The following is a 15190-nucleotide window of genomic DNA, read 5'->3' as shown; positions in this document are numbered from 1 at the left end:
AAAACAAGGACTGGGCGAACCTGGCAAGTTGCAAGTTATCAGTAGCCAAAAGATTATCATTCCCTAGTGGATTAATTTTTACAATACCGACTCCATTTTATTTTTGCTCTGTTGGAACATGAGCTATATGCCGTTGCTGGGAAGGGATACTGTAGTTTGAAAACAAGGACAAAAGCTCCATGGCAAGCAAAAGACTGTTTGCTGAGCCTGAGTTTTGGTCGTTCGGAGCATTCCAGGAGAGTCTGATCTCAGCTCCATCACTAGCATGCCATGTAACTTTACAGAAATGTAGTGCTTCAGTTTCCAAGTGAGATACTGCTACTTAGCCTTCCCAGTGATGTTATTTCACTGTCTCAAGCATGTATGTTAATGAGGGGATTGCAGAAGTTCAGTTTACAGTGCTGCTGTTGTTAGTCACAAAGCATAACAAACTAAAGTCCAACCACTTTCTAGTGCCACTGAAATGACCTTTTCCATTCTTTAGGGACTTGAATTTTATGTTTGTATCTGTTGTGCCTTTGTGTAAATCAGTCTTTGTAGCAAAAAAAACCTCTAAAGCTAAAATCCTGACCCTAGAAGCCAGTAAAAAAATTGCCATTGATTTTGTTGGAACCAAAAGATTCTGGGGCATTTACCTGACATAGTTCTTTAATTGAGTTGTACTGTATTAGTTGATTGATTATTCTATGAACATTAAAATAATATTCTGTCTTTCTAGCAGGGAAGTAGCCATCATTTTCTTCTGTGGCATGGAGTTGCAAAACAGTCTTGGCTCATTACACAAAAAAAAGTTATGATGTGTTAGCAATAAATGCTTAAGTGAAGCAACTCTTCAGATCTGCAAAACAATACTCATAATCTGGGTATTTTTGAAGGCTCAAATTCTCCTTTTTCCTGCAGGTCCAAATTTCTTGCCATATCATTTCAACCAGTCTTTTAAAAATTGCTGGAATTATCTTACGTCTAAAAGATAATTTATTTAGCTTGATGGATGGCTTGATGTAAAATTTTTTGCCTAAGTGAATACTTTGTTCCTTTAAGCCACAAATTCAAATCCTAGCAGCATCAATTCACCTCTTCTTTCCAAATCAAATCAGAATTTCATGCCCTTTTCTTTGTTAGAGGATGATGAGTTATATTAATTATTCTCTGGCATTTTATGCAAGAGATTTTTCAGTACCTTTGATCAATCTTCCTTTCTTCTCTTTATTGCCTAACATATTTCATGTGCATTAGTTTTCTCTCCTTCATGGCTGGTGATGCTGTACAGCTATAATCCCTAAAGTGTTTTCTAATAAAACACAAACAAAAGAGTCAGTACTGTGTGAAATAAACGCAAAATACTGGTCTGTATTAAAACGATTTTGTGGCACAATAAGAAGCTTCAAAAAGAACATTTTTAAAAGGCAAAACAAGAAAAGGCGTGGTGAAAGATTGTCTCAGCAATCTCCTAATTATCTCCTAATGCACCAGTGCCCTGTATGACTCATGCCAGCCTATAAAATACAGTTCTGATTTCATCCTTTTTATTAGGCTTTTTTATATTCTTAATTTACCAGTGTGTATAGGAATTGTATTCATTAAAGGCTTGGAAAAGAATAAGGCTTGTTTTCCTTTTATGCTTATACAGTGTTTATGCTGTCTTGGACTGTTTATCCAAAGCATACTTGTTTCCAAAGGATAATGCCACTTGGTCCTTCCTTCAGTGAAGTGGGCAAACCAAATAGCATCATTTTTAAAGGAAGCAGCATCAACAAAAATAAAAATATAAACACTCTGCTGAAAGTACCTGATTTCACTGTTCAGTCATCCTGACTAAACGTTCCTTTCTTCTGATTTGAATTTATGCCCACTAAGACCTCAGTTCTGCAGTGCTCTGTCTGTGTTCAGACACCAACCCACAAGCAAATGTTAGCACAGCAGAAGTCATAGCATCCTTTTTCTTTATATGCAGTATTGTGCACCTACATTAGTCTGTCATATTTGAAACACTCCATTTACAGTATATGAATAAAAAGTTTTGTAACTGTGACTAATGTCTGCATTTTGCAAACCTTCAATAATAATTATATGTAAAATACTTCAAAAAATAAATTACTTTTTTTCCCTGCGTTTGGAAACCATTTCCAAGTTTGCTAGATAAGAATTTATATTATTGCCATGACCCTCATTTAAGCTACAAGACATATGCAGTTACCTTTACTCCAGCTGATGGCTTCTCCTTGAGTAGTAATGGCATTTTGTATGAACAGTCAGATTTACTGTATAAGACAGTAAGACGGGACAGTAAAACCTGTCCTGAACCTCCTTTGTGTCAAAGTACCAACACAACATAGCTCTAAACATGTTGTAGCTTGTGACAGAAACCCAACTTCTAGTAGTTCAGAATGACAGTCAAGACTTGATATCATCATAACCCGAAGGGACCTGAAATAGATGAACCAAAAAAAGACAAATATATTTTGAGTTTTCTTGCAAAAAACCCCTTCATACTCAGTGTTTAATATTTCAGGGTGTGTTTTGTGGTTAAAAAAAACCAAACCAAACCAAACCCCATACTCGTCAGAAACAATGGATTTCCATTTTGGATCACTTCTAAAAAATAATAAAACAGGAAAAGATATGACAGGCTGGGTTGGCTGACAGCATCCTTTTTTCATGGCAGCTCAATTATCAGAAAACCCACCAAGACATGGCAGCTCCAGATCCAGTCGCATCGTCTGCCTGCGGGGATGGAAACAAACAGTTCCCTTTAGTGTATCCCAGCCACCATGCAATACAATAGCTGGGAAAGCTGGAAAAGGGTTTATGAACAGTCTTATTTTAAGTCTTCCACTTCATATAAAGTATGAAATAGTTGTTGGAAGACAAAAGTTCTTTCCTCCAAGAGAATGTCAAAGGCATCCATCAATGCAAACAGCATCTGTGTCCTCCTTTGTGAAGGAAGCATTTCATACAACGTGAATGGTCACTTTTAGGAGGAGATGAACTTTCTCGTTTGGCTAATCCTTTCTGAGCTGGACCCAAATTCAAATCTATTTGCTGCCTGAATAGTGTCAAGCTGAACTTGTCAATCATTTCAGGATGAGCTATATCACATTTGAGGGAAAAGGATGGCACTGACTTAGTGCCACACAGTTAAATTGTGACACTGCAACCACTGAGCAAATCTCCAGAATTTGGCCTACTAGCCATCACCATTTAGCCTACTGGCCTACTAACATCAGCAGCCAGGCTGCCTGTGCTTACAGGACGCTGGAAGGCACAATGAACCTTGGAAATGGGGAGTGAAAAAAGGATAGAAAAGTACTTTGCTTTTTGTTTTTCCTTCTGATTTTGCATGACCTCAAATGTAGTTGAAAACCTATGGTTCTTCTTTTTTATTATTATATTATTAAACATGCAATGCATAGATAAAATGGATGTTTAAAATGTCAAGGTCCATCTTTTCCTTCATTTCCTGTGTTCAGGGCTTCGGTAAGTCTCTAACACAAGAGCCAGAACATCAACTCCGTGCTTCTTTCTCTCAACATAAAGGAAACTAATGAGGGTCTTGATTAAGCCCTGCCTGCCAGCCAGCAGAGCCCATGCCTATGCCCACAGGCAGCAGGGAGCCCAGGTGGGAGGCTGCCTCACACCAGGAATAGGTAGGCAGCCGCAGACCTGGGCAACAGACACAGAGCACTGACCCTGGGCAAGGGAGCAGCCAGGGTGTCAGACAGAGCTGCGCTGAGGATCCTGAGTCCTCATCAAGCTGGTGGGCATGATAAGCACCTTCCACCCTTCCCTCCCCAACAGCGACAGCAGCATCTGACAGAGCCAGAGAAGCCCGGAACAAGTCCTTCTTGTGGCCTCCCTTATCTGGTTTTAGGAGGTAAGGGAGCTCAGGGCAAGGGAAAGTCTCGGTGTACCAGCAGGAAGTTGTTGCTGTTGCATGCTTCCCATACCATCCATCTCCTCTTCTCCTGCTCTCATCCTTTCTACTTTGATCTATGGATCTGTCCCTGTGTTGGCTGCACAGTGGGATTTCCGGTCGGTGCTGGGTCAGAAGCACTAAAATATGGCAAATAATAGCAATACAATGATGTAGTGAGTAACACAAAAAGGAAGTAAAAGCTGCTTTAACTTGCCCTGATATAACCAGGAAGTATAGATATTCCACATGTAAGTACCATAATGACTGGCATTAAAAGTATCTCAGTTAGGGTGTAATTTTATATAGCGTATATACTGAAATACCCAGCCAGACCAGGGTGAATTAAGGATATGGTTTTGCCTTTTTAGGTTTAAAAGAGACAATTAACTTTAATTTATATAGTTTTTCCTTACTTTTGAACATAGCATCTACAGTAAAACAAAAACAATTCTTATTGTCCTTGTACAACTTCCAAAATCCAAAAGTATCAGTTATATCCATAGGAAGCGAAGCCCCTGCTATTGACACTGTATCCTGCCTGCAGCTTCTTTGGATCTGATACATCTGTGGAGCCATTAGCAGTGAGTCCCTTTTATGAGACACTGCCTCTGATATTATTATCAGACTCTCTAGACATGATATCATAAGAGCACTGTCAGTGTGGTGCTGTGATACAGTATGTCACTGAATTTTTCCATAACATAGCTGAAACTGTCACAAGAAATAGCTTAGTATGGGTGGTATGTGAGTGCACACAGCTTGTGAGCTGGGGGAGCTGTTTAAAGTAGTGAAAAGAATCATTTCATAGTAAGAACTAAGGGACTTAGTCTGCATTTCTTTTATTGTTGCCAATGGCAGCTTCTTTTATCCAAAGAGATTAAAATATGCTTTTAAGTGCTTGCAAAGCCCTGGAATGTGTGGTTTACAACAGTATTAAGAACTGACCTATAATTACAAATAGACGTGGCACTAGTAATTTATTTGGTAAGCTTCTGAAATGCTGACTGTTTCATTCCTTCTTATAGATTGAATTTAGGTTGTACAAAAGCAGGCAAAGCAGAAGGTCATGGTTTCCTCCTGCCTCCCCTTCCCCTGGGAATTCAAAGAAAGTGTGTTATTTCTGGACGCAGTCTGGATCTGAATGTTTCCTTTCCTTCAGAATCCACGGTATCAAAGCTTCCCTGGCTCTGCCTAACCTGAGCCAATGCTGGTCAGTTGTTTTTTACACGATACTCTTATTGGCAGGGGTTGTCCACTTTATAACAATGGTGTCTGCAGACAAAGCAAGAGGTCAACAAGGCAACTTTAAAAAGATTGGGAATAGCTTATAGACGCCACCTTGCTGTACAAGTCCTCTCTTGGCAGAAAGCCCTGCCACTTTTGTAAGCATCAGAAAAGTCCAGACACTGATTGCTTTCCCTGTGCCATGTGAAAAGACTTTAGCAGAGACTAGCCAGCAGAGAATGGAAGTCTTTGTCTTTACAGTTCATTTGACGTACTTGCTCGGCCACTCATGTGAGACTGAAATGTACCCATCACCTATGACCAGAGGACTAGCCCTCAAAACAGGGCTTAAAGAGTAAAACTGGGAATTCTGCCTTAAATGAATAAACTGGTGACTGATTTCGTCACTATTGTTGTAAGACTTACAAGTCAGGTCAAGTCAGTTTTTTTAAAAGTAATCAAATTTTCAGTAGTATATCAAACATTAAGAAGTGAAATCCACTTGGGCTTCTTTTAAATCAAGGTTCATGCAAAACCCATGCAAATTTGTTGCAACAAAAGCAACTTGTAATTTTTAATCAGACTGTCATTGTTACATAAATGGCATCGATTCTTATATTTAATCAAGCTGTGTAAAGAAAGGAATGAAAGGGGCTAGCCAACTATGCTTTCATGAAAGAATTCTAAAAATGTTATTTTCATTGCATATGTTGACCCACTTATTTCAGCAATGACATATTCAGAACTGGAATCCCTGAGGTTAAGTACTATGGCAATGGCAGAAAATTAAGCTGATAAGGCAACCCTGTGTCAAGAAAGCATCATTTGAGAATTTCATGTTCAAGAGCTGCCTCAGAATTCTTAATATAAGCCCTGAATAATGAACGAGATGATTTCAGGATTGCCATTTTTGAAATAGGTAGGTACCAGCTGGATCAGTTGCTATTATGCTTTTTCACCACTTTCTTCATCATGGTCCTCATAATTCATGAAATTATATTAGTTGAAACTCTGAATTCTTCAAAATACTTTTTCTTTAGGCATGAGAATTTATCTTTACCAAATATTATGGCAAGAAAAATGGTAATAAAATTGCATTATCTGTTTTAATTAGTGTTTACTATAAGATTAAAGCGTCATGACGCGGTACACTAAAAGTAGCAGCTGGAAATAGAAGATGCTCGTAACACTTATTAGAAAGGAAGCTAGAAGTGTGTCTTCCTATGCAGGTGCAAACCCCCACTGCCTGTGCCCCAAGCTAGATGGTGATGTGTCTGTTCCAATCTGGAAGTCATTTTAGTAGTGGTAGTCAAGTGCGGTAACTAATTCAGTAGGGCCTGCTAAGAGTTTTGCTGAAGGGCAAACATATCTCAGGCCCACTGCCATGCTAAAGCACCATATAGCTTCAGCGATCCAGAGTAACTAGAGCAAGTATTGATCTCCTTGCAGCCTCTCATACAGGCATGCTCTCAGAGTCAAACTCAGAAATTTAGTCCTAGTTTTGCCATTCATTTGGTATTTTTAACTTTAAGAAATTGCAACTATTCCATCACAGATTTTCCCAAGAGCAGGAAAGGACAGAAGCCATTTGAATATTGGAGAGGGTTTACAGAGAACAATTTAGGGTAGAAGTGAGTTCTGGAGGTGGACATGAGGAGTTTTTTAGGCTTGCCAACTCTTAAGAAATCACTGCTTTAAGTAATTTGGACATACAGACAGATAGATATAGATATCTCTATTTTAAGGAGAAGAAGCAGTGGAAGGAGCAGAAAATTTCCGTGAAGCAGCCATGTACTAACCTACACAGGAATAGGAAGACAGTTTACCCAGCCTCTGGCCAGAAGCACAGTACTGAAAAGACAAATTAAGAGACACATAAATTGGTGAGTAGTTCACTCAAAAATGATCAAACACCTTCAGAAAAGGGTACTCATTTTCATGAATGTGACAAGAGAAAAGTTAATTTACATTTTTTCTCTCTATATATTTTTTAATCTTGTTTTCAGTGATTCTTGTCTTTCTGTCTCAGTTGAGAGGCAGAAAGGTGCTTTTGATTCTGGTAACTACATCATCAGACAGCATACAGTACACCTGCAGAAAAGGCAAAGGAAAAGCACGTTGTATTCTTTCTGATACTTCCTTACCTCTGCTTTGTCTCACTTAAATGCTCCAGACTTCTCTGTGAATACAAAACAATGGACTGATCGTGTAACTCAAACACCAGACTGTGACCGTCAACTGCTTACAGCAGTCTTTACAGAGGACAATTCACAGGTAAGCTGTTGGCTGCAGTATCTTCTTACAAATCATTTTACATTAGTTACTGCCTGAACAATGGGTGTATTCACATAGGGTTTTTAACAGGAAATTCACACCAACAAAAAAGAGCCGAATTTGATGGTTATTTGTTATAAATAAATAATGGAGACTGTCCAGCAGCAGCAGAGGAAAGACAAATTTCATAATTTTTTCTTCATGGATATAAAGGAGGTAGCATGGCAATCATTACAGAGAAAAAAAAATAGATCATATTAAATTTGCAGTTGTAAATGGGGAAGTAACAGGAGAGATTTAAGTTACAAAGAAAACATGTTGTCAAAGACTTCTAGAAGCCAAGAGCTTTAGGTTCTGAAATATGGAAGAGCCTTACTCATTCCAGTTACAGGCATGAAGAAAAGCTGGGTGATAGGAACAGAGAATAAACCTCCATGCTTCAATCTAGACTTATTCCAAGTGCCTAAAGGTAGTACACAAAGAGTAATGTGGATACTTTTATCTCCATACTGTCCAGCCTTGGTCTGAGTTCTTCTAGAATGCATTTCTCATTTGGTATCTTTTCCTTAATTTTACTGACCATTTTGCCTGTGCCCTGCTTACTTTGGCTGGTTATGCCTTTAGTCTTCTCTATCGTCCTATGAACAGAGAGCCCTTCTTCTCTAGTTTATAATAACCTAGTTGTGACTGCATACTTCATGGATCTCACTTTGAATCAAATTTCATGGAGAATATAGTGAAAGATATGAGTGACTTTTTGGATTATGTTACTGGATATTTAATACTTTCAGAAAATGTGATCACAAAGGGCAGGTGAACTTCCCATCGTTGTATTTTTGTTTTCCAAAGGCATACCAGTTTGCTGTGGTTGTTACAGTTGACCAGAAAGTATGTGAATTCTGCTGTGCTTGCAACACCTTAACACACTCAGGGGTATCAACTTTTTGGGAGTGGAGCTGGGGGAGAAGGTAGTTGTGTTCCTCTTGCCGTTTCTTGTCACCCCCAATAACAATATGTGCAATGCACCCAACCATTAGGGTCTTTAAATATTTCAGCTTATCATAGAGTACAAATACTTGAGTTTGCTCTTCCTATGTACAAGCAAAATTCACTGCAGCAAAACAAAAGGTTGGTCTGATGTTCCGTCCTTTATTTACCACAAAATTTTCTTTTTAAAACAAATTAATTTACGTGGATGCTCAAACATGAGCTGATAGATCTAACTCCTGCCCTACTTTTCAGGCTGTGCTAGTCTCCTTGAGTGAAAGTCTGATATGATAAACTTTTCATGAATTGGTTTTCCAGGATTATAACTGAGAAAAACACTGACTTATAAAGGTGTTCTTTCATGCGTAAGGAGAAAGGTTTATCCAGCTTGATCCTATTATAGGCTCTGTTAGCACAGCTTATATTATTACCATGGCAGTGCTTCCTTAACACTTCTGTAGCTAAAAATCTGTCAGCATATCTCCAACTCTCATCTCTCTGAACAACACCTACCTGTTCTTTTACCTCTCTTAAACTTCATAAAGATATGTGTTTAGCAAACAATTTGCTTTGGCTAAACAAGGCACATAGATATTTATAACTGTAGTTGTGTGAGATTGTAGGCTGCTTTATCGCACATTGAAAATGCGTTATAACATCAAAAGCACATGAACAAAAAAATATAGTGGTGATGAACTTATTCCTTGTCTTTAAGAATGACAGCTTAGTGGAATAAGTAAGTGTCTTTCCATCAACTATCTGCATTTTTGTCTTACCACATAATGTCCTCCCTAAATCTAAAAAAAGAAATGACAGCCTAGGCTTATTCCACCCTGAAATAAAGCATTGCTTTAAAAACTGTTTGTCTAGCAGAACTGAGGGATCTGATACTTCAGGACTAATCTGCAATCTAGCCCCAGTCCTACAAACCTGAACATATCTTGTTATTTTAAGTAGTGACAACAGTTTAATTTCAGAAGTATAGAATTACATCAAAGAAAAGATTTCCTATTGTAGCAGTTGTTGCACTCTCTGAATCCCTCAAAAGAGCTGAACTTTATGGGTCTGCCTCACAGGATATGCAAAAAGCAAACATAGGTTAAGTGGCAAATTAGTTGACTTTTACAAATGGAAACATGGCATCTTTCAAGTAAAATCCTGACCCCAGTGAAGCCAGTGGAAATTTTGTCTTTTTCTTTTCAGTAGAGCTGGAATTATTCTCTGCATGGGAGCTTGCAACACTTCAACAACCCACCCTGAACCCTGTACATCTTAAAAAAAAAAAAAAAAAGAAACACACTGAAAAGGATTGTTTTAACTTATTTGGCCCACTTCTCTTCACCATGAATTTAGTGATGGTGTGCAGTTTACTCTGAATAGCTGTGTCAAAACAACAAAGCAAACAACAATTAACAACATAAAATTAATAGTAGGTAGTCCTTGAGAGGTTGAATTGGTCCATACATTATTGAAGATGGAGCTATGTTACTATATGTTTCATCTACAAAAAGAAAAAAAAAGAAAAGAAAAGAAGTCTTACATTACCTTCAAGCATGAAAATATTCAGAAACGGTGAACTAAAATTCACCAACTGCAGACGAAGAGAACTCAAAGAAACTTTATATTATTTTTGTATACTTACTTTTTCCTTGAAATCTTAAAAATAGTGAGGTTTCTGTAGCCAACCATAACTCTGACCTTAAACCTTCATCCACTTACTTCATGGAATAGTCTTTCAGTGTATCATGATGTTCACAATATATGCAATACTTTCTGTATTCCTGACTACTTATGTTGGAAATCTAGTTTGGCTCTAACTCAGAGAGAAATGGTGATAATGGACAGTGCTTCCCAATGGACATGAGTATCTAAAAATATGATGAATTTGCCTTGTCTGTTGTTGATGGGATAGTTGAGGAATAGTTGAAGCACATTAGAAATTAAATTAATTCCACTGCAGCATGTTCACCAAACATTCTATGCATCCTTAGCACATTTAGCTTAAGCCACTCTGCAATCAGGATGAAGCAGAGATTCATCTCTAAGTGGTATGTGTACTTTGTCGTTACTTGCCATAGTGTCATGATGCTGACCATGAAGGAAAATGCAGGATAGATACAGAGTAAAAGTATGGAAATGCAGTCTTCCACAACTGATATAACAAAATGCAAGGAGCTAAAGTAGGAGAAGGAGAGAGAAGATGAGTGAGTGATGAATAGATCATGTCCACCCCAGGGAAATTAGATGTGGCAAGTAAATTTTCATTTCATTTGGGCAACAATTACCGGTGTAGTTGTATACAGGATTTTGGATCAGATGAGGTTATTTTGTTTGTTTGCTTTTTCCTGACCATACTCTTATTGAGGTTCTTTTCTTGTTGTTTATCCCTGGTTAGTGTTACATACGGAAGAATGGCATGAACTGAAAAAAAGAAGAAAATAGAGCAAGCAGAAGGGGTACATCAAGTCAAGGATATTAAATCTGAAATAGCAGCTGGCTGAGAGAACGTTTGGCAAGGGGAAGAACAATGCCAGAGATATGCATCTCGGTGCTGGGTCAGGATTACTTCATATTCAAGTGCATGAAATGTTTTACTATTTTCTTTAAGTCAATAAGGCATTGAAAAGCCATCCAGCAGTCCAGGGACATGTGCTGTTTCTATGCAATGTCAGAATAGATGGTTAACAATGAGCTGACACTGGCAATGACATTGGATTTTCATGTAAAAAGACAAACAGAAAGAATACATGGAAGAATTCCTCTACCTTATAAATGTCAGCTGGGCACCTACATGGGCACTACTCTCTGTTCTCACCAACAAAAGAACAATACATTTTACAATTACTCCATATGGTCTGAAATCCCTTGAAGGTATTTCTCTTGCAGTTAACACCACTCTAACCTCTTTTCTCTCTGGATCTGCTGACTGTACTCCCAACGTTCTTACATGCCATAATCAAGTTCTCACCCACTCACACTAGACCCAGTATAATCCCTCTCCTGAATGTTTCCTATTTTTCTCTTTCATTGTGCCTTCCTTTTCTGCTTTCAGGATTCTCTCCATTTTCATGTTCCAACCTATGTTTGGAAAAATTTTGTGAAGTCAGTGTGTTTAATCTTGACAGGTGCTGAGACTGCAAATTCCCCTGCTTTCCTTAAATGGAGTGGCTTCAAAGGGAGATGTGGGGTTCTGGCACCTATCAATGTCAGATCACAATTACTTGTTTTGTCTATTTTATCCTTAAAATTCACAAATCCTTCTTAGCTAATTCACAGTTACCTCCATGATGCCCAATGCTTGAACTTTCACTTATATTTTACTTTTGCTGATATCATCCTCAAGTGAAAGAATTTACCTCACACCCTTAGGTCTGGTTCTAAACTTGGCCTTTTCATGCTTCACCATTACTAGATATGCAAAAAGCAATAGTTGGCAAAAGTATCTTGGTTTTTGTGGCTGTCCAGGAGACAGCCTGTTTTGGCAGATGGAGATTTGGCTAGGATGACCAATGAGCTTGTGAGCCTTCAGGCTTCATTATTGCAGTGTACCATATCTGGCCCAGAATAATTTCCCACAGGGTAAAGGATGTGACAGCCTATCACTCTACAAATTCTGATAGTATAGATACAGCATCTGATCCAGTAGGCTTCTGGGTTAAACTCAAAATTATTGATGCAGATTCTCGGAGACATTCAGTTTGGACTTAGTAATCACATAAAGGGGTGTGGGGGGAGGTGGGCTGAATAGTTTGATCCTCATGTTGGTCCAATGCCAGTTGCCAAACAGTTTAAAGCAACCAAAAGGCATTTCTAAACAAAATCAGGTGCTAGCAGCTCCAGAGGAACCATCTGCCAGGTTAGCACATCCCAGTGCAGTCATGCCTTGATTATCCAGCTTCCAGTTCTTGCACTGGGAGGACAAATTGTATGTAAGAAACCAGGTAGATGTTAACATAAGGCTTCCTTGGAAATTAGGAAATCCTGTTCTGGCAGCTGACAAGTTTCAAGGCCCTTTGTAATCCTCTCCTATGGCAAAGAAACTAGAAGAAGGAGAGAAGATATAATTTCACATCTTCATTTTCCAAGCTTTCAACAGGCTAAGTATTCTGGAGTTGTCCTCATTACGCAGGTACACCACAATAACAACAAATATCTAGAACAATGGAGTTGTCACTAAGTGCAGAGGCTGGTACTTCCATGGTGGCCCATGGGTGGAGAACATGCTGTCAAGAGAGATTCAAATAAATCTGTTTTCGTCTGGAGAAAAAAAATGGGACCTGTTTCTTTGCCAGTTCAAATAACGATAATATGTCAAGGGAAAAGACACAAAAGAAAGAGGAGGAGAAAAGGAAATGTCTGGAGAAAAAAGAAAAATAATTCTAGTGTAGTACACAATACTAAGAGGACAAATATGAAGAAAATATGAATGCTACGTAAGATGTGTTATCATTGGCTACTATTATGATCCTTATTGCCATATTGGAAGGAAGAAAATGAAAGATCAGAGCTGGAATCTCCATGGGTGTAAATCAGCATCATTATTCCTTGACTGCAAAAAGCTATGACAATTTAGAACAGCTGTTATTTGGCCTGTATTGTTTTTAGGGCTTTTTCTGGTTTTATTTTTGTAAATCACAGTGATGATCATGGGACAGAGGATGGACTGACGATATGAACTGTGAATTCCATGAGATATGTCTGCTGTTTCGAGTTGTCGAAGTATTTTGAATGCTTAATGCAATGCTATTTGAATAACTAACAAAGTTTGCTTTGGCAGAAACCTTATTTGGTATCAGAACAACTAAATGATGACTTCAAATGATAATTACCAAATTGTGTTATTGGTTGTTCATAATTGCATGTTTGAGTGTTGGGAGAGGGAGAAATTAAATCCTGTATCATTGACCATGTCAGGACAACTCATATTCTGAGTTCAGAAGGAGTTAGTTTAGACTTCAGTTCAGCTTTTGCTTTGAAAACATGCTTTCTTCTTTATGGAGAACAACATGTTGTTTCTTAATTAGGTTTTGGTCTGTTTTGCCTGCAGTCCTTATCTGCTTGTCAAGGATATTTACAAAGAGTACCACAATCCAATATGCCTTTGTAATTGTGATTCTTTTACAAATGATTTATTGCAGAAAAATAGGAGTACATATTACTTAGTAGCAATGGCAGAATTGTAGAAAAAAGATCATAAATTGTTTCTTCTTTAGTTCACAGTACTTTAAAATAGCTATGTGCTAGACATCAGAGATGGCAAACAGATAAATAATTACAACAGTGAAAGAAAACAACATAGCACAGCCAAAGGAAAATGCTGTCTGAAATAAGCTTGTTTGTAACTGTCTCTTTACAAGGGTAAGAAAAACAGGCTTTTCCTATACAGTCATCAAGCAGTCAGGTTAAGTCAGTTTGAAGATTCACGAAACAATTCACTTTATCCACTAGGAAAGTATAATACTGCATAAAAATCTTTAATTTGAAATTTTAATTATGGTAAATTAAAGCATGATTCTCCTGTGCTTTTCTTTGTTCACATTACTATTTCAGATCTTATACACAGAAGTTCAGGTAGGGAGGTGGTTTTAGTAAGCTCTGGTGAACACAGATTTGCTAAATAAGAATTCATGGGAATTTTTTTTCTTAATGTGAACTCTAATCACAGAATCACAGAATCATATAGGTTGGAAAAGACCCTTAAGATCATCGAGTCCAACGGTTAAGCTAACACTACCAACTCCACCACTAAACCATGTTCCTAAGAGCCATGTCTACACATCTTTTAAATACCTCCAGGGATGGTGACTCAACTGCTTCCCTGGGCAGCCTGTTCCAATGCTTAAGAATCCTTTCAGTGAAGAAATTTTTCCTACTACCCAGTCTAAACCTCCCTAGCACAACTTGAGGCCATTTTGTCTTGTCCTATTGCTTGTTACTTGGGAAAAGAGACCGACCCCCACCTCTCTACAACCTCCTTTCAGGTAGTTGTAGAGAGCGATAAGGTCTCCCTTCAGCCTCCTTTTCTCCAGGCTGAACAACCCCAGTTCCCTCAGCCGCTCCTCATCGAAGCATCTTGTCAGCCACTGCATCAGTGAAAACCCTCAACACCTGACACAAAAATGAGACTCCCTTTGCTCTGATGCTACAGGTGAACTGCCTGTTTTCCAGGACAAAGCAGCACCTTTAGTGAACGTGGCCATAGCCTCCTGTCAACACTCATCCACGAACATGCCTGTACTCAACTTCTACACAACTGCCACATTCATTTGCTATCATCCATCTCAAATTATTGAAGCTCTGTTATCTGTGATCAAAGTGCCTTTGATCTTGACAGGAGTATTTTGAGAGGTTGTTTAAGAAGGCATCACAATGAGAGTGGTCTGTAACTGTGTGGTGTGGCCACTGTTAGCACCCTTACTTTTATAAGAAGCAAAGCAGACCGCTGTATACTCTCATTTGTTGAGCTAACACAACAGATGAATCCTGTCTTCTAAGTGATTCACAGAGAATTAAGAGGGATAAAGAATTGGTGTTTACTTCCAAGGACTGATTTTCAGGGCTAGTTTTAGCTATCACTGTGACAAGTTCCTTTCATATAGATAGATATGCACATAGATGTGTGTGTCTGTGCATCTGTGTGTCTGCATGTGTTGTCTGAGATCCAACGGGACAAGAAAACAGAAAACAGCCACTTCTCTAACTCCTTAGAAACTCTTCATCTTGTCTCTGTGGCCCCCAAGTTGCCTCCACCAAGAATTATTGCAGAACTCTTCATTTCAGCAGAGAAGT

This window comes from Ciconia boyciana, chromosome 4, assembly GCF_034638445.1.
Source record: "Ciconia boyciana chromosome 4, ASM3463844v1, whole genome shotgun sequence".
In the NCBI taxonomy this organism is placed as follows: domain Eukaryota; kingdom Metazoa; phylum Chordata; class Aves; order Ciconiiformes; family Ciconiidae; genus Ciconia; species Ciconia boyciana.
The sequence above is the reverse complement of the archived record's forward strand: the minus strand, read 5'-3'. Positions refer to the sequence as shown.